We start from the raw sequence: 20,036 nt of genomic DNA, 5'->3' as shown, positions 1-20,036 counted from the left end.
ATTTTATAACCCTTATTATATCTACAAGGTAAAAGAAAGAAAGGCCCATATACGTAGTATATAGTTTAGGGGTTCGTGTAAGTTGACCCCTATAGACATGCCCTATAAAGTCCAAACCAAACCAAACCAAACCAAACCCTAAGGCCCCACATCAACTATCAAGCACAAACGCCGTTGCTTCGAGGTAAACCCTAATCTTTGGTGAATTATTATTTCTGTTACTATTATTGTGTTTCAATTCCGTGAATAATAAACTCATTTAGGCTGCTGCTGCTTATGGGCTGGTGATTGTAAACTTTGATGATCTATTATATTAGTACACCAATTGTTGTGGTGGCTAAGATAATTGCAATATGATTAAGTGATCAGGCTTTTGCATTAAATGCATGTTTTGGTTTACCAGGGCTTGTTTATTGGTTTTGTGTTTGGGTTGTTCGGTTTCTTTGGTGTGAGCATATTTTTTTGTTTGTTTTCTTGCAGTATCTTGAACTTGTAAACATGGGGAGAGTTAGCGTCCTAAACGATGCTCTCAAGAGCATGTACAATGCTGAAACGACAAGTCATGATTAGGCCATCTTCAAAAGTTATCATCAAGTTTCTTATGGTTATGCAAAAGCACGGTATGATCATTCTCTATTTGGACACTCATTCAGAGCAAGCTGCTAAATAATATGTGTTTCTGAACGCAACTCTGCAGGTTATATTGGTGAGTTTGAGTATGTTGATGACCACAGATCCGGTAAGATTGTGGTCGAGTCGAATGGACGTTTGAACAAATGTGGGATCATCAGTCCTCGTTTTGATGTTGGCGTCAAGGAAATTGAACCTTGGACCGCAAGGCTTCTTCCTTCAAGACAGGTTAGTAATGTTTAGAAAAACAATATTTATAAAATAATAATAATAACAACGATACCGATAACGATAACATTTGATGCTGGTGTCAAGGTACATTTATAACTGATTGAACATTTGCAGTTTGGTTACATTGTGTTAACAACATCCGCTGGAATCATGGATCACGAAGAAGCAAGGAGGAAGAATGTTGGTGGCAAAGTGCTCGGTTTCTTCTACTGAGATTTTTGGGATATTTTTTTTGGTAACAGTTTATTTTTATGCTAATGGCGATCATGGTTTTGTATTGATTCAATATGTTTTCGTTACGTGTTTAGGATTCTAGATTATGGTATATTATGTGTTTTTTTACCCGGAGTGTTTTTAATTCAAGATGTTATGTTTTTTTCGTTTTGTATTAAGATAATGAGACGGAGCATCTCTCAAAGTCATATAACTCGTTATATTTTGCTGATTTGTTGATAGATATCACCCAGTGCTAGGGGCAATTGCATATTTACAAATAAATGACCATAGAACATACAAACATAAGAGTATAAGACGCAAATGCCCTATATTTAAAGCAAGTAGATCTGGCAGTTTTTTGTTAGATTAGATTATTTTTTGAATGACAAGAATCAAATATATATGACATCTGGGAAGAGCTAGCAATGTACCAGGCACGAGAAATTTGCTGTTAAATTTTCTCATTTCGTGTATTCCTGGGAACCCATTTTTTTGACATTAACATACTGCGTTACTCTGCTAGCCGACATTGAGCTTAATGTGGACCAATTCAGTGATTGAAGATGATTAGATCAATGGTAAATGACAACATTTGGAGATCAATACCCAAGTTTCTTTTGCCATACTACAATCCGCAAGCAAATGGTTTAATGACTCCAATACCACACGGCAATTAGCGCATGATATACACCTGCACACCTGTTTTGCTAATGTTTCTCTTGTTGGCACTTTGTTGATAACAGCCCGCCAAATCAACAACTTATCGTTGTATTACTACATTTCAAACACTTATTTTATTGTAAATTCACTAGATGAAACGAATTATATGATTTTCGAGAGCTGCTTTGTTTTGTTATCTTTCGTGTTTTGTATGCGACAAGTGTGTTACATAAAAGTGCAATATAAAACAACAGTTGTATGCAATACAAAAAAAATGATCGTATAACAATACATGACAAACTTCTAAAAGCCGTTACATTAGGTTTCGATCACACCACTTACACCAAAATATTCATACCAATACATTTCTCAACTTATTTTAAATAGAAACAGAAAATAGCTTTTCTTGTATCCTGCCAAAGCTTGTGTAGTTGCCCACTATTCAAAATAGTTTCACTACTTCACCACCACTTCCATCGTCATCACCACCACCTTCCTCTGCTTTGAGCTGCCACCACAGGTGGTGGCCCTTATGTTGAACTTCATTGGAGCTTCATGTATGTGACAATCATAAACCTAGAATATGTGAATAAAAAGAGTCTAAAAGTGATCATGAATTGTTTGTACATAAAAAAATGAGCTTTTGAGTTAATGGTAGAGCATATGTGAGGCATATTCTTTGAGCATTAACTTTAGAATATATTGCTTTTTATTATACTGTTATAATATATTCAATGTGTAAAGGCATAAATCGTAATAGATTTGTGTTTCTGAAAAGGTGTATAGTTAAAAAAATGACATAATTGTTGTGTAATCATATCATGTTATTCAGGAAATTATCTATACTTTTATCTTGAAAATTATGGAGTTGGTTCCTCAACCTTATTGTATCCTTAAATTTGAGCGACTCATTTCAGTGTTATTTATTAAAGTTGGTTCATAAAATTACGGACATTTTTATAGATATCATTGGTCTCGTAGCTCAGTTGGTTAGAGCGTTGGTCTTATGAGCCGAAGGTCGCGGGTTCGGGCCCCGCCAGAGACCAATAAGTTAATTTCCAAATCTTTAGTTAATTAATTTTACATAACATGAAATGTTAACTATTAATTCCATATATGTTTATTTATAGGGGTTTTAGAGTCAATCTTATTAAGTTTTTTGTCTTCACATAAGAGTTGGCGAATGCAATGGAGTTATTAACTTATTATGTCCCGAATAAACTAACAAGAAAATTCGTGGATTAACAATGCATTCTTGAGTTTTTAATTTACCGAATAAACTAACAAGAAAAATTGTGGATTAACAATGCATTCTTGAGTTTTTAATTTACCTAATAAACTAACAAGAAAAATCGTGAATTAACAATGCATTATTGAGTTTTTAATTTATGAAATTGGAAAATAAAAGATAAGAAAATTTTTCTTTTTTATTCTTGAGTTTTTTCAATAAAAGAATTGAAAGTGAAAAGAAAGAAAACTTATGTCTTTTTTCCTTCAAAACTTTCCTGTCAAATATGACATGATTGTGAAGGAAAGTTTATAACTCATTACAATATTACTAATGTATCCTATCTCAATTTTAATTCCATATTGCTATGAGGACATAATTGTAAAGTTACAATTCTTTTTCCCATCTTTTTCTTTCGATCTAACTCAAGAATGTAATTAACATTTTCTTTTTTCTTCTTTTATTTTAACTCGAGAATGTCTTTTAAATATATAATTTCTTTTCCTTTCTTCCTCTATCCAATCTTATCATTTCCTTTTCTTGTGGTTCAAGTCTCAAGAGGAATAAGAAATTTGTAGATTGATATAACAAATCATGAATCCATTCACATGCTTAAAAGAATACACTTTTAGTCATTGCTTTTAAAGTTCCCTTGTTGTGAAGAATATTCGGACATACTCCAAAAAGTTATCCTTATGCATCACTTCCTTTAGCATCAAGTTTAAATTTTTGCATTTGATTTATGAACATATGCAACATGTCTATCATTTTTGGGGATATCTAGCTTAATAAAGCCAAGAGAGTAGAATTAAGTTCAATGCCAAATGTAATGTCACCACAACCATTAATTAAGTTGTACTTGGCTAGACATGTTACAATAAGGTCTAATAAAAAATGGTGTACGTCAAGTGTCCACAGTCGATTGGTTCCCCGACCAACATGAGGGAGGTAAATCACGTGTCTTAAAGTAAATCAGATGGTTCCGTAGTTTGATACCCAGACCTCCGATAGATTTCCATTTCCTTACATTAATGTCAAATAATGACGCAAATATGCGGCAAAAAATTATCCTTAAGGTGACAAACTTTTTGGTTTCATGTGAACCCTATAATTTCTATTAGACCTTGTGATTCTACCACAACAGTCATTTCAAACCTGAGCTAATGTCACCTTAAATGGACTCCATTAATTCATGCAAAACGCCACTATTGTAATATTATGAAGAATAAAAGAATATAATTTCTTATTGAAATTTAATGGAGTACACAACTATGTGAAGTTTCCATTATAATTTTATGCTTTGTAAATAAATCGAGGCTGAAAATTGGTAAAGTTTGTGGTTACTAAGGTTGGGCGGTATACACCCCCTCACATCAGTGAAGGGTCTGACGTGGCGCATACATGGAAGGTGGGCTCATACGTGACACTCCTGGAACACCCCCATCCCCCCAAACATGCATGATTTGACCAAAAATGACCATCCTCATTCACGTGCCTCGCTCTCTTATATTGAATAGAAATAAAAATAATAAAAAAACGGAGAATGATGAAGAATGAGGAGAATGATGTGTATTTTTAATTTAAGGGTGAGGTTGAATAATAGGGGAAAGAATAAGGTACATAGTTTTGTCATATTAAACAAAAAAAAAAAAAGAGAAAATTCCAATTTGCCTCCTTGGGTAATATCGGCGGGAGATAGATTGACCACTGAAAAAGAATTTGCGCATTATGTAACAATATGTTTGTTATAATGGTCAGAATGCTCCCTGCAGTGTTAATAATTGTTAAATGACCATTATACCCTTCATTTTCATCTTCATCATCAACATTCAAATACATCAAGAACACAAACCCAGAAAATCAAGAACACAAACCCAAAAAATCAAGACATCAAAAACCCTAACACAAACACAAACCCAGAAAATCAAGAACATCAAGAACATCATCTCCGTCTAAGAACCCCAACCCATAAATCTTATACAAACACATAAATTAACATCATCATTCAAACACAAACTCATATCTTCATCATTCATCTTTATCTTCTTCACCCGAAACCCATCACCGCCACCGTCACCACCATTCCGTCGCCACACCACCACCACCGTAGTCGAAAAATCACGAACATGTTGCCGGAAATCAACATACCCACTACTCATATCTACATCTTCAACACCACCACCATCATCTTCACCCGCAACCCGTCACCGCCGCCGTGTCGCCGTCGCCGTAGCTTATAATCCGTCCCGTTGCCATTTCCATAGCTTCTAATCCCTTAGATCTATGTTTTTTTAATTCTTGTATAAAACTCATGTGGTTAGGGGTTTAAATCTGGATGAGGATAATAAATATGTTGGTTTATGTTTGTTCATGTTTGGGTTTGGGTTTGGTGGTGGAGTTCATTTTCCGGTGGACAGCGGCGGCGGTGACGACGGAGGGTTTGGAGGTTATGAGATGATGATGCTGATAATATGGAGCGTCTGGAATTCTTCTTCTTATTGTTATTATTATTATAGATTATTGTTATTATTATTAGAGAAAACTCTTATTAACAGATATTATTATTATTATTATTATTATTATTATTATTATTATCGAATTATTAAAGTGCCCTTGACACAAACGGTCAACTACCAGTCAACTAACGGCCAACAAATAACAAGGGCTCAATATGCGCAACCAGGGGCTCATGTGACCATTATAACAAACATATTGTTACAAAATGTGCAAATTCGTTTTTAGTGGTTATTCCATATCCCGCCGATATAAACCAGGGAGGCAAATTGCAGAATTCTAAAAAAAAATGAAAAACCGAAGAACTTCCGGGAGAATACAAATCTAATGTAGTGGTCATTGGTCAATGTATTTGAAGTCAAGCATTAAGTGGCCACTTTGAAACTGCCAGAAAAAAATAAATAAGAAAATACATGTGTTGGTGTCCTCGAAGTGCTAATTAAACAATAAATTGGTGGGCAAATACACAATTAAAAAATTCCCACGAATTCACATATTTTAAGTTTTTAAGAATTTCATGACATACTATGCTAGGATTTGAAAATACTAAAGTGATTTCAGTATAAAATTGGAGTCTTGTTGGTAATAGCGTACCAGGCCAATTGATTTTGAAGAGCCTACACTAGAATTGGGCTTTTATGACCCACTAAGCGGCGATGGGATCGAAAGGCCCATGAAGTAAGCCCAAGCCCAATGGCATCTAACACACACCAAGACAAGAGCCGGGGTCAACGGAGGACAAGTCGCTATTGACCTGGTCGTGAGAAAGGTTTGAAACATACGTACTCCAAGAGGAAAGGAAAAACCCGGTGGATAATAGCGAGCCCCCTGCCAAAGTCAGGGAAGAGGGAAGAAACCAGCGGGCAATAGACTAGGTCAAAGAATCAAAGATCATGAGGGAGATTCCCCGGGGATCCTGTTGGTTATTTTAGTATTATTGGATTAACTTGTCGATGGAGGAAATAAAGTTAGAGATTAAACGAGTTAGGTGACACGGGAATGCGGGCTAGTTTAACAATAATGTTATTTGGGCTTTATATACCCAAGCTTAAGTGTAATGTTAAGTGGGCTTTTAACTAATTTATTTGGGCTCATAGGCACAGCGTATCAAAGCTCATGTAGATTTGTTGCTGGTTGCCAACCAAGTAAAGGGGGATTACGAGGCCAAAGATCCCAAAATGGTGGAATATCTTAAGCAGACGAGAGAGTTTTTACAATGTTTCAAAGAATTTGAGGTCATACACATCTCTTGGGGGCTCAATAAGAAAGCTGACGCCTTGAGCAAACTAGCGTTTGTGTCCTTTGATCATTTGTGTAACATCGTGAATATATCGAATAAAAAATACCAAGGTTTCAAAGTTAAAGGACCAAAATGAAAAATCTGACTTTCTGGCCAATCACGATACGCGACGGCCCAAACCATAACGTCATCGCGTATCGCGATGACGTGGTCTGACAACCAGACACGTGTCCCGCCACGTGGCACTGTGTCCCGCCATGTGTCCCCACGTGGCACTGCGTCTGCAACCTGGCATACGTGGCAAGGCTACGTGGCGAGTCATCAAAGCTACGTCGCGATACGCGACGGATTACTCCTTAGACCATCGCGTATCGCGATAGCCTACCGAATCAGCCTATACAAGGAGGTCACCAGCCCTCTCACTCATCACAAAACTCAAGTTATCACTTTCTCTCTCTAAAAATATCACTCTATCACTACCTCGATAAACGTGTCGAGTCTCCTCGTAATCCGTGCTTTAAACCGACGATACCCCGAAGTATGTGCCTTACACTGACGACATTATCTTGAAGAACGTGCCACCACAAGACACGCTGACGCCCTGCCTTGAAGTACATGCGAACGGAGTACGAAGATTGGTGTGCCTCGATTTGCGTGCAAGAGTTGATCAAGATTTTCAAGAAAACGTAAAGGCGTTGAAGTGCTGCTCTAAGAGTCTAGGGTTTAATAGGTCAACCAAGGTAGGGATAATGCCCGAATATACTATTAAAATGGCTTAAGCCCTAGGTGAGGGTATAGTCAATATCTCGAAAATAAACAAAAGTATAAAGTAAAGAAAATATAAAGGAAAGTTATAAATAGAATTCTTTGTTATGAATAAAGTATGATTTATTATTTAAATAGATTTTAAATAGTATTAAAATAAATAAAGTATACGTTTCTTCTTGAAGAAGAAATGTAGTGTTTAAGAAAAGTAAACAAGTAAAACTAAAGGTTTAAACTTGTAAAAGAAAGAAAGTATATTTTAAACTAAAGGTTTAAAAAGAAAATATAATCTAGGTAAAGATTATACAAAAGAGACTAAGGCCCTGCTTGTTTTTGCCTCTTTTCTCTGAATAGAGGAAAACGTCTGATTCGGTCAGACGTAATCAGACGTGGGGCTGTTTATTTTTTTTATGGCATTAAGAGGTTCGGCGTCTTAATAGCATCTGAACCAGTAAGAGCTTTTAGTGGGTCTGAAAACCTCTTAACCAAAAAAAAACATGCGTTTGTCTCCGGCCTCCGTTAACTTCTAACCCGGAGACTAGGCTCCATCTCCGATGACTAGAGGTTCGTCTCTAGCCTCCACCTCTTAATGATTCAGATTTCAGACATTTGAACCACCTCTTAACATTCAGATGTGGTATTCAGATTCAGACTTAAATCTCTAAAAAAAACAAACGGGGCCTAAAGGTCTTAAGCCGGATTAAGATATGGTATTAACAAAAGGTTATACTCGTACTATAGGTCCGAGATAGCTAAAGAAAGACCGATCAGTGAAGTGAAGCTGATCCTTTAAAAAGTGAATACGCCCCAACTTTAATAACTTGTATTATCGAGTCAAACAAATTGATTACATGAGATTACGTATCTTTAAAACATTATAAAAAAGTAATCGCTGGCCCTCAGGCTGTCGTGTACGTTTGTTTGGATCCTTACATATGTGGTTAGACGGTGAGCATACCGCGCCACACCTGGTTATATGCCTCCGCTATGATGGGCCGGACCTAAGATACGTCCAAGAGAGGGTAATCATGTGTATACTGATGGTAGCTAAGTAATCTCGAATGTTGAAGTGTTTGCTGAGCGATTTCGAGTAGAACTTAAGTTTATAATTGTGTTTTAAGTTTTAACTTGATTATTCCTAAGCCACGATGGGCTGAGATCTAAGTTATGTCTCGAGGGTAATTAAGTAAATACAATATTTTTATGCATCAGCTTATTCACCAGCATGTGTTGCTGACGTATTTTCAAACTGTTTTACATGTAACGAAGATTAGACATGCTTGAAGAATCGAAGTCCTCAATAGGCGATCTGATGTTCAGATCTTTTTGTTAAACTTTAATTATGTAAATGGTGGTTTGATAAACAAGTAATCATTTTTAAAACAATAACAGGTATTTTTAATTACCGTATTTTGTTATGTAAATATTAATATTTTAATCCACGCTAATATTTCCGCACAAACCCGTAACTCTGATTAAATTACAAAAAGGGTACCAACTGTTGGTCATACGCCCAGGCCCGAGAATGGGGTGTGACAATTTGGCAAAAGACGTTAGGGTGGAAAATATCAAGCAACCTTCGATATTGGAGGATACAGTAGCCAACATAGAGACCGCCGAACCAAACTGGATGACCCCCATCTTTCGTTACCTATAAGAGGGGGTCGCGCATGAAAATAGACAGGAAGCACGCATGTTGAGGATCCGAGCTCTCTAGTACGAGATCATCGACAGAGCTTTATAAAGGAGGTCCTACTTGGGACCGTCACTCAAGTGCATAGACTACGGGGAGGCTGAGTATGTCATACGAGAGATCCACGAAGGAATATGCGGGATGAACATGGGGGCAAAAATGGTGGCAGCCCGAGCCATGAGAGCTGGTTACTACTGGCCAGCTTTGTTTCTGAGTGCTCTCAAGGAAATACGGAAGTGTGACAGCTGCCAGATATACTCTCCTGTCACTCGACAACCAAAGCTCAACCTTGTTCCAGTCAGCTCGTCTTGGCTGTTTCAAAAATGGGGGATTAATATAGTGGGTCCATTTCCTGAGGGATCAGGGAAAGCTAAGTTTTTGGTGGTGGCTATTGATTACTTCACCAAGTGGGTAGAAGCGAAACCTCTAACCACCATCACGGGGCAACAAGTGAAAATGTTTGTTTGGGAAAACATCTTGTGTCGTTTCAGATTTCCTCACACTATTGTAAGCGATAACGGGAAGCAATTTGCAGGTGGCCTCTTTCAGGAATGGTGTGGCCAGCTGAAGATCAAGCATATCTTCACATTTATCGCCCACCCCCCAGGAAAACGGGCAGGTGGAGAGAGCAAACCGAAGAATTGTTGAAGGCATAAAAGTTAGACTAGGGAGGCAATGAAATTCATGGGTAGACGAGTTACCACACGTCCTGTGAGCTCATCGGACCATGCCCAAGGTTAGCAACAGAGAAACACCTTTTAGCCTGACCTATGGGATAGAAGCCATGATACCCGTTGAGATAGGATTACCGACTAGCCGAACGCAACTGACCGAGATAGAAAACGAGAAAGATCTCAGGCTAAACTTGAACTTTGCAGAAGAAAGAAGAGAGAAGGCAGCCATGCGATAAGTTGAATACAAGAAAAATATGGAAAAATACTATAACTCGCGGGTGAGGGAAGTCAAGTTCAAGGTTGGGGATTTGGTCCTTCGAGAAAACGAAGCAAGCATGCATGAAGGCCAAGGAAATTTAGGACCCCGGTGGTAAGGGCCTTACCAAGGCATATGGGCCGGAGGGAAAGGTTCTTACAAATTGGCGTATCATTCAGGGGAAGAAGTTCCCAGTTTTTGGAACACGATGCAACTAAGGAAATACTATGCTTAAGCCCCTTCGAGGGGGAAAGCTAAAGGGAAAACACATCAGGAGAAAGCTAGACCTTTTGTTACTGAAAGCAACGTGTTCCACATATGAAACATTAGAATCCAACAATAACCTCTCCGAGAGGGCATTTACACACGGAAGTCGATCTTGATTAGTGTTCCTTTTGTAATTCATATGTGTAATGCAACATGAATTCAATTATAAGGAGTTTTGTTCTAAGAGTTTAACAAGAACCTCCCCGAGAGGGTATTTACCACATCTTTTTTATGTTCGTGCACCACAACAAAACAATCATCATAAATGGTTAAAATAACTACTATGAATGGTCCATAACGACCCAAAACCTTCTTCTTCCCGAGAGAAAAATTTAAATGAGCTCATACTCACCGCTAGTTTTATACCCTCATGTCACAAAAGATGTGGGGAAGGCCTCGCCGATAGGCTACCTGGTTAACCAAAACAACTAATGGAGTCAAGAGACTCCTGAAAAAATCGTAAACATACACGATTAAAACATAACATAATCATAACATCATATCCATTCGGCCCCGAGAACATAGCATAAACATATGAATCCAAACCCATACCGGGTCAACATCCCAAATATCCATACAGATATTAAAAGTTCAAAAGAAAGTTCACAAAAGACAGCAACACCACATGCCTAGTAATAACCCCATGCCTACGGGTAAGGAGAAGGAGGATCAACTACTGAAGATAGTTCCTTTATCTCATTCACAGATACCTCAGGAGTAGTGGAAAGCTGCTGCAAGGTCGGGGGCTCATGGGCATTGTAAGCTGTGAATGCTTCTTCAGCTTTAGCCTCGGCAGTCTCCGAGAAAGAAGGTACCTCGAGGATGGGGACCCCTTGAGCATTGTAATCGTAACCTGCCTTCAAACCATGCTGGAACCCTGACATAAAGACAACCCTGTTCAAAACGTTCCGAACTTGACAGTTCTCCTAACATGACCTAGCCCACTCATACACCAGCTTAAACCCCTCCGTCACCATCCAGACTCGATCAGCCTTTTCACCATCACGTTCCCGCTGCAACTTCTCACATTTTTTTACGAAGATACCCAATTAGTTGGTCTTTCTGAGCTCAGATCTTATCAGCCTCACGCTTCAAACCTTCACGTGCCTTGTTCTTGTTTGAAAGTAGTTTCCAAATAATAACACAACCACAAGCAATCAGACGGATCATGAGGAAAAACCCCTTTTGTTGGGAAGTAAACGAAAATGAATAGAAAAGCACTCACCTTATGAAATTTCTCTTGGTTAGCCTGAGCAGCAACACACTTAGTCTCTAGTTCAGCAACTTGTTCTTGAGCCGCAGAAAGATCAGTTGACAGGTGAACAATTTGATCTTGGGAAGCTTTTAGATTAGCCTCCAGGTCAGACATTTCCAAATCTCTTTTCTCAGCCAAAACAACCACTTGCCTCAAATACTTGATTCTCTTCTTGTCCTTTTCGATCGTATGTTTCAACCGCTCAATCTCCTCTTGATTTTGACGTAAAATCTGATCCGTATCAATGACCGCTTGACGTGTGGTGGCCCCCAAGGCCATGGCACGGTAAAGATGTGTTCCAAAGTCGCCCACCAAATCATCCACGCTCAAGGACCGAATGTGTTCATAATCCACTGGAGGGAAAACCTCCGTGAGAAAGTCATGTGCTTGTTGAGGGGTATACACGGAGGATACCGCGTCCAATTTCCACTTAGGGATGAATACTGTACAAGTAGGGGATACTTCATGTTTTGAAGGAAAGGGGTCATGGGGATGTGAATTGGGTACTTCAGGTTGTTTCCCTTTAGGGTCAGCATGAATGGATGAGGGAGAACTGGTGCCCTGATGACCTTTTGTTGGGATAACCACAGGAAATGCAAATTCAGAGTCCAAGTCAACAACCTCAGTGGCAGACCGGGTAACAGGATGATATGAACGCGATTGACCAAGGTAAGGACGCTTGGAGCTTCTTAACCGTTTTTTCATGGAAGCATTAAACACATCCGAAAGAGGGTTCTTGCGCTTGGGAGTTTTATCCAAGCGGGGAAGGGAATCTGGAGAAGAATGGTCCAACGAAGCTTGATCCGTCTCTGAGCTGGTCACTGGAGACACAGGAATTCTAACGAACTCAGCAGCCTTCATGGAGCCTTTTCGGAGGTTTCTTTCAAACTCATCTCCGCACAAAAAAATATACAACGTTAGTAATCCAAAACATATGATAGCAAGCTAAGATAAGGAAGTAAACGAGGACAGATGAACTCGGTCACCCTCGAATACGGCTGTCCGGGTAGACGGATCTGACCATATTGACTCAACCCTTCCATGTATTGCATAGGCTCAGGGTATGTCATGGCTTCTGTCTTGTTATTAATAAGCAACCTATACAATCATCTTGGATTGTAGGAGGACATGAGGCTATATCTTTAATAGGATACGATAAAAGACGACGGCGGTAGAGGCCAGGTGCAAAGTTAGGAGAGACAAAGAAAAAACTATTTTTCCAATCTCGGGGGTAGAACCCGGTAGGCATCTTCGAATTACAAGGCGGGTGTTTCTTAGCCGAGCGGCGTTCAAAGGTGAACCAATCGCCATCAGCTTTCAGACGGTAAAATCGACGAACAAGGGTACAGTTAGGGATGAGCACGGTACCGTACCGGTACTGACCGGTACCGATACTGAAAATCCCGACCCTGAAAATCACTAATTCTTGGTATCGGCACCGAAATATTCGGTTCAGTACCGGTACGGTACCGGGACGGTACCGAGATTATACCGGTACCGAGGGTAAAAAATCGGGAAACACCGGTACCGTACCGATCCCGAAACTTAAAACTTTGGTACCGATTCGGTACCAATGGTACAAATCGGTACCGATTTCGGTACCGGTACCGATTTTGCTCATCCCTAGGTACAGTAGCAAAACCCCCCATTTATCGGCAAGCGATTTCGAAATGTGTCACCCTGAGAAAGCCCAATGGGTGAACCTGTGAAAACCCTAACCGATGATACTTCAGCAGAGCCGTTTGAAAGTCAGTAAGAGGATAACGGATATTAGCACATTCCAGATATTAGTGTATAGGTTTATAAGGTTAGGATAGCTGACAACTGTTTCATGAGGTTTGGGTAATATCAGAGACAATGACAATGAAATATGGTATCGCGAACACAAAGTGAGCATTTTTTTCTTGAGTAAGGACAGATGTGATCGTAGACAGACCCTCACGACTCATGATGGGTGAGGGTGGGGTGGGGGGGGGGGGAAATAAAACAAATATGAAATGTAACACTAACCTGGCCGGAAAATGATGAGGGGAAAGGTTGGCAAGAAGGCGAAAAATCGCCGAAAGATTATGAAGATGGAAGAGAGAGGATGGAGTAAGTGAGAAGTTATGATGAAGCGATGGGTAAATCAGGGCATAATGACGGCGTGGGAAAACATGTAAGTTCAATTTACACTACACGTTTTACTGCTAACCTCGTGGATCGAGATTGGGCCCGGAAAGCGTAATGGGCCAAGCCTAGGCGAAGACGGACTCAACCAATAAAACCTCCCCGGAGCAGCCCATCAGGGAACTAGTCTGCGAATAAAGAAGAGGCGAAGTTGGGCACGGATTAAGTCCATTACCCTTGTCATAAATAATAAGGATAATAGACTGGGGGACTTGAACTACACCAGAATTGGGCTTTTATGACCCACTAAGCGGCGATGGCATCGATAGGCCCATGAAGTAAGCCCAAGCCCAATGGCATCTAACACACACCAGGACAAGAGCCGGGGTCAACGAAGGACAAGCCGCTATTGACCTGGTCATGTGAAAGGGTTGAGACGTACGTACTCCAGGAGGAAAGAAAAACCCGGTGGATAATAGCGAGCCTCCTGCCAAAGTCAGGGAGGAGGGAAGAAACCGATGGGTAATAGACTAGGTCAAAGAATCAAAGATCCATAGGGAGATTCCCCAGGGATCATGTTGGTTATTTTAGTGTTATTGGATTAACTTGTCGATGGTGGAAATAACGTTAGATATTAAACGAGTTAGGTGAAGCGGGAGTGTGGGCTAGTTTAACAATAATGTTATTTGGGCTTTATATACCAAGCTTAAGTGTAATGTTAAGTGGGCTTTTAACTAATTTATTTGGGCTAACAGGGGAATGGATTTGGATTATAAATTAATCTATGTTTATTAATTCCCTAGATAATAAATATTCTGACTCCATCGAATACATAAAACAAAGAAGATTTCTTCTCTAGTTCTTCAGTTCACAGACACAATCAAAATTCAATTCCATGTGTCTTATCCGATAAATCATTGCGTGTAACCCACAAATAAGTTTATCTGAAAGTGATTCACGATTTAGAGATTAATCCAGGAAATTGTTCAAGAAACTAAGATTGAAATCATGATTACATGTTTGCATCGTTGATCGAATTCATCCTCCAGGTACGCAATTATACAACAAAGATAAACCTATTAGGGTTTGATTTGGTTATTAATGAACAATTCTGGGTTCGTTAATGTGTCTGGGTTGAGTGTAAGTTTTCTTGAAAACCTAATTTTGTATGTAGTGATTTCATTGCGATTTGAAAAATAAAATAAATTGTGAATTGTTTTATGATGGTGTCGCTGGGATTTTGAGTATGCAAAAAGATTTTTTATCAAACCAAAAGGTGTTTTTTTCAATTTGAGAAAATTTTCAAGATTTGATTAATTTCCAATCATGGTTATATATACAAATTTGGCATGTAAAGGAAATTTGTTTTCAACATCTTATGGTAACCCTCTTAATTAATTCATAATTAATTAATTGAGTTTGACCACCGGTTCAGATATAATGATTTTGGTCAATGTGATCTGGGTGGGTACTAATTATATCAAATTTTTGTTTCTTGAGTTAGTCTGGTCGTAAGATTTTAATTATTTGTATGTTCATTATTAGGTCAAAAAAAAGAATTAATGATCCTGAACGAATCATGTTAATGATATTAAGAGTTCAAAAATCATGTTAATGTTTCACATAAGAAACTTTTGATTTTGATGATTGAATAAAAGGGTTCAATCAGATCCTTGTTGCTTATCACGAAGTTTTCTTTTGATTTGGGTGTGCATCAAATTGGGAGATTTGGAATTAGAAAGGGTGTAAACTGATACTAGTTTTGTATCTGAAAGTAACGGGACAGTTTGGTTCCAATTCATGATTTTGGCCACTGAAATTTATGTTACAGTTTGAATTTATTTTTAAATTAATATATTCAATCTTACGTAAACAAAGAGAGTAATGATTGGTCAAATATTATTTAGATGGTGGAATTAACATCCATCCACTCATCATTCAGGTATGTATTTTATACTTTCTATATTCTATCTAGTTTTGTATATAATGATTTTAATGAGTATAGCCTAGTGATTTGAAAATAATATAAAAATTGATTTTGTGAATTATTCTATGATGATGGCGTTGGGTTTTGAATACACAAAAATATTTTTTTTGTTAAACCAAGAAGTGGTTTTTTCAATTTTGAATTATGATGGCTATATAATTGTATATTGGTAGTTTGGCACTTCGGCATACATACATAGAGTATTAGTTTGACTCATAATTGTAGGTTCCTGGACGGATCGTACACGGGATATCGCTATCTACGCAGGTGCGGAATCCCTGCGTGGGTAGATACGAGCGTAGAATACGTAAAACACGAACACACGATACAAACGAAACCACGTTATATTATAACTCGAACCACGTCTATTACAGACACTTGACACGTGAAATGATCACAGCTATATCGAACTCTCAAACAAACTCTCTAAAAACCGAACGTAAACAGTAACCCGTAGGTTACTTAAATACACGACAACTTCGCCTCAGGCGAAGTTGTCAATAACTTCGCTCGTTGAACAAGTTCGCCTAGGCGAACTTGTCAACAACTTCGCTTGGTTAACAAGTTCGCCTAAGCGAACTTGTCAACAACTTCGCTGTTACACAAACAATTACATAAACAATATTACAGACTCGATTACAGACTTTATACATATGAACTACTGACATCTATGTACCAACAGACTCCCCCTTGGCAGTAGCTTCATATCTTGATCTTTCAGCTCTTGTCTTGTAATCCTGTATCTTCATGCGTGCACTCCTTCTCTAACACACACCGTGACTACTCGCTGATATTTCCTTGCTTCATCCTTCCAAGCAGGAATATAGAATATCTTCTTTTCGTTCAACGCTTGCAAATCAGCTTTCGATAAGTTAACAAGATGCATCGGGTCATACACCCTCAGCACTTCTTGTTCATCTTCGTCTTCCATCACGGCTTCAGCAGTCTGGCAATCAACGTACCACCATTTTAGATTCTTCAACACATCTTGAGGCATATTCTTCATTGGAACCTCCTTGATGCATCGGATCGGCTTGTACTTCATCACCATCCATGGCTTGCCATCTGCTCTCAATCCCCTCTCTGTATCCTCCAGGAGCTTTCCCTTCTGTGGCTTTAATAGTTCAAACTTCTTTTCTTTTACGCCTTCTTTCCACACAATCTTCTCAATCATTCTTGCCATATTGTTGTCACTTCTGTTTATCAGGCCCAATCTGCCCAAATCTTTCACCTCGCATTCCGGCAACGTGTTGAAAGATCTCAACATTCTCTTGAAGTATTGAATGCCATCATAACGTTTTACCACAAATAACTTGATCTGTTCATCATAAATCCAACAGATGATTCCCTTCTTCGCCTCAGCATAGCCTTTAATGTTATAGCTCTTCTTGAACATGGCTGGAACAGCAGGCTTCTTGGTTTTGATAAACCAATGAGCACAGCCTTCCTTCCACCTAGGCTGCTCCTCCCACTCAGTAGTCTCATCCATCTCAGCCCTCACATCGGCTTTCTCAACCTCAGGGATCTCGTGTTCAACGTTTTCTTCTACAATCTCTCCTTCCTCTATCACATCCTCTACCACAATTTCTGCACCAATCTTTTCAATCTCACTGATTGGCAGAACATCTTCATCAAATAATACATCGTCGCTGAACATGTCATCATCAAGTTCCTTCAGCGCATCGATCACGTCATCCTCCACCATCACTACATCATCACCACCAGCCGCTTTGGTAGACTCCCCCTCAGCTGTGGAAGCCCCAAGAACTTGAGAGGTTCTTGGCAGCTCACCACCTGCACCTTCCGGTGCATTGGGATCATCGTCTCGGTCTTCTCGACGCTTGGTCCTCAACTCATCACCTCTACAGCTCATCTCCCCCTGAGATGCCAATAACGCTTTCAAGGCATCTATGATTTTCCCGTGCTCAGCCAGGAGGGATGCCTGCAGTTGATTTGCTTCCACTAGGCTTTGAATAGTCTTTGACTGCTCAGCTACAATCCGCTCTAGTGAAGCTATCCGTTCCGAGTCAGAACTGGGCGTGTCCGCAGGTGGTACCGTACCCGATACTCCTGCAGTAGTGGTGACCGTAGACTCAACAAATCGTGCTACTACCACCGATGGAGTAAGCGTTGGAGGTGGTAGAGACACAATTGCTGGAGCCGACGTCTGGACGGCCGTGACCGATGGAGTGTCAGCCGACGATATAGCCACTACGGGAACAACCGTAGCGCTTGTACTCGATACCTGCACAGAGGTAGGAATAAGGGACATACCAGACGAGGCAGGTGGAGCAAAACGTGCAAACCTTGAAGTCTCTCCGGCTCTTACACCCATACCTGTCGTTTCCCTTCGTGAGCGCTTTCTCACCAGCTGCACGGCTTCTTCTTCATCTTCTTCCTCATCATCGTTGTCAACAATTCTCTTCTGCTTACCCACCGTTCTCTCATGCCTCACCATCATCTGTCTGGCCTCTTCCATCACATCATCAAAATCAGCTTGTGGACCTGAGACTGGTATATTCTCATGTGGATCAAATCGGTCCATATCAAACAACCCTTGCCCGCCGAACATGGCGTCAAGATCAATCTCAGAAGCTGTCACAGCAGCAGATACATCAGTAGATACAGCAGGCGCAGCTGATACAGCCTGGGGTGCTGCCGCCTGTTGTTGTCTTGGGTCCCTAAACTCGTCCCCTGCCGCAGGCACATACTCCGGGTTTATAAGATACCCAAAAAGCAGAGTATGCCTGGGACGCAGTTCAGGCTTGCTTCGTGCGCTGGAAGTGCGACACTGAGCAAAGATACGTTTCGTCACACATTCCACGTATCGAATAGGGCGTCTTTGAGGTAGCGACGGAGCCACATGATTTAAAATCATCTGTAGGAATCGTGGATACATTGTAAACCGCTCACGCGCCACAGCCCTCCTCTGACGATCGATCTCGTAAAAGATCATCTGACTAAAAGAATATCTTTTATTGTAAGTCAGGGCAGTCATAGCAGACTGCATCGTCGCACCCATTCCATCAGTGCCCGCCTTCCGTCCTGACATACATACTATCATGACGTGCATTAGGAAGCGCCACTGATCTAAAAAGAATCCTTTCCTTCGCTGTGTATCCCCTAAGAGACCTGAATACCCCATCCTTAGGAACGCGCCATCACGAAAAGGAGCAACAAACTCCGTTGGGTCATCTCTTGTTTCTTCTCCAAATTGCAACGCCACCCGTATGTGTTCAGAGGAAAACTGAACAACTTGACCATTAACGGTGGCTCGCATCACCGGGGGCTCAACCCGGCAATCATACTCTACCGTCTGCCAAAAGTCTTCAATATTCGGTAGTGAAATAGGCAGGGTAGTTGTGATAGCGTGAAATATTCTTGAGCGCAGGAGAAAAGTAATAATCTCCCTGTAGTCCTCCACGCCTTTTGCATCTGGATCTAGAGTGATGAACTGGTTATGAGCTGGAAAGAATTGCCTCTGATCGTCACCGTCATCACCACCAGCTCCGCCAACAGCAGCCATATCTGCACTAAACGAACCAAGTTAGATAACCGTTAAGCAACTCACAAGTTCGCTTTATACCATGGGCGAAGTTGTGATCAAACATGTATAGGCGAAGTTAAAGATGAGGCGAGGTTGGGAACAACTTCGCTTCATCTGTAAGTTCGTCTAATTAATTTTGAGTAAAATGATCTAGGCGAAGTTAGTGATAACTTCGCCTCTTCACAACATCGCCTCAGGCGAAGATAAGGGTTAGGGGAAATTAAGCCTTAGGCGAAGTTGTGGATAACTTCGCCTCAGGCGAAATTAATCGTCAGGCGAAGTTGATGATAACTTGCCGAAACCCTAACTTCGCCTGAACTGAATCGACGACTGTTCAGATTCTAACAGTCGGAATCCGATGATTCGGCTAAGTTTGACGATGAAGAACTCAATAACACTTGGTATTAAGGTTATATGGACGAAAAGTTTGTCCATGAACACGTAATACAAGCTTGTAAATCTCGGTTTTGAAAGGTCACCGGACCGAGGTCACGACACCGTTCAAAACGACCTATGAAAAGCACCACTGTCGATGGATATACTGTTAATCAATAACACACACCTCGAATCTAAGAACGAAACTGAGAAAAAGGGTCGAAATCGAAATCGAAACAAGTTTGCCGGAATAGGTATATCTTAGCCGGAAATTTCGGATTAAGTTCGCTTGATAATCTGTGAACAGTTTGACCCTTAAAATCCTTTATATAGAGGCGGAGTTATACAGGCGAAGTTACGGATAACTTCGCCTAGGCGAAGTTATTCAC

General features: G+C 40.1%; 1 non-coding gene and 1 pseudogene across 2 annotated transcripts; both read left to right on the top strand.

Moving 5' to 3' along the window:
• Positions 1 to 489: 489 nt before the first annotated feature.
• LOC143634513 (small ribosomal subunit protein uS8-like) lies at positions 490 to 1,138 on the top strand (annotated as a pseudogene). Its single transcript, XR_013153870.1, has 3 exons — positions 490 to 620; positions 698 to 858; positions 976 to 1,138. The product of XR_013153870.1 is annotated as a small ribosomal subunit protein uS8-like (transcript).
• Positions 1,139 to 2,708: 1,570 nt separating this feature from the next.
• Positions 2,709 to 2,783, top strand: TRNAI-UAU (transfer RNA isoleucine (anticodon UAU)). The gene has a single exon. It is a non-coding gene; the product is annotated as a tRNA-Ile (tRNA).
• Positions 2,784 to 20,036: the final 17,253 nt, after the last annotated feature.

This window comes from Bidens hawaiensis, unplaced genomic scaffold (genome assembly GCF_021521415.1).
Source record: "Bidens hawaiensis isolate Kalapana, Puna unplaced genomic scaffold, B.hawaiensis_p1.1 tig00007072_1, whole genome shotgun sequence".
NCBI lineage: Eukaryota > Viridiplantae > Streptophyta > Magnoliopsida > Asterales > Asteraceae > Bidens > Bidens hawaiensis.
This window is presented reverse-complemented; position numbering and strand designations above follow the sequence as displayed.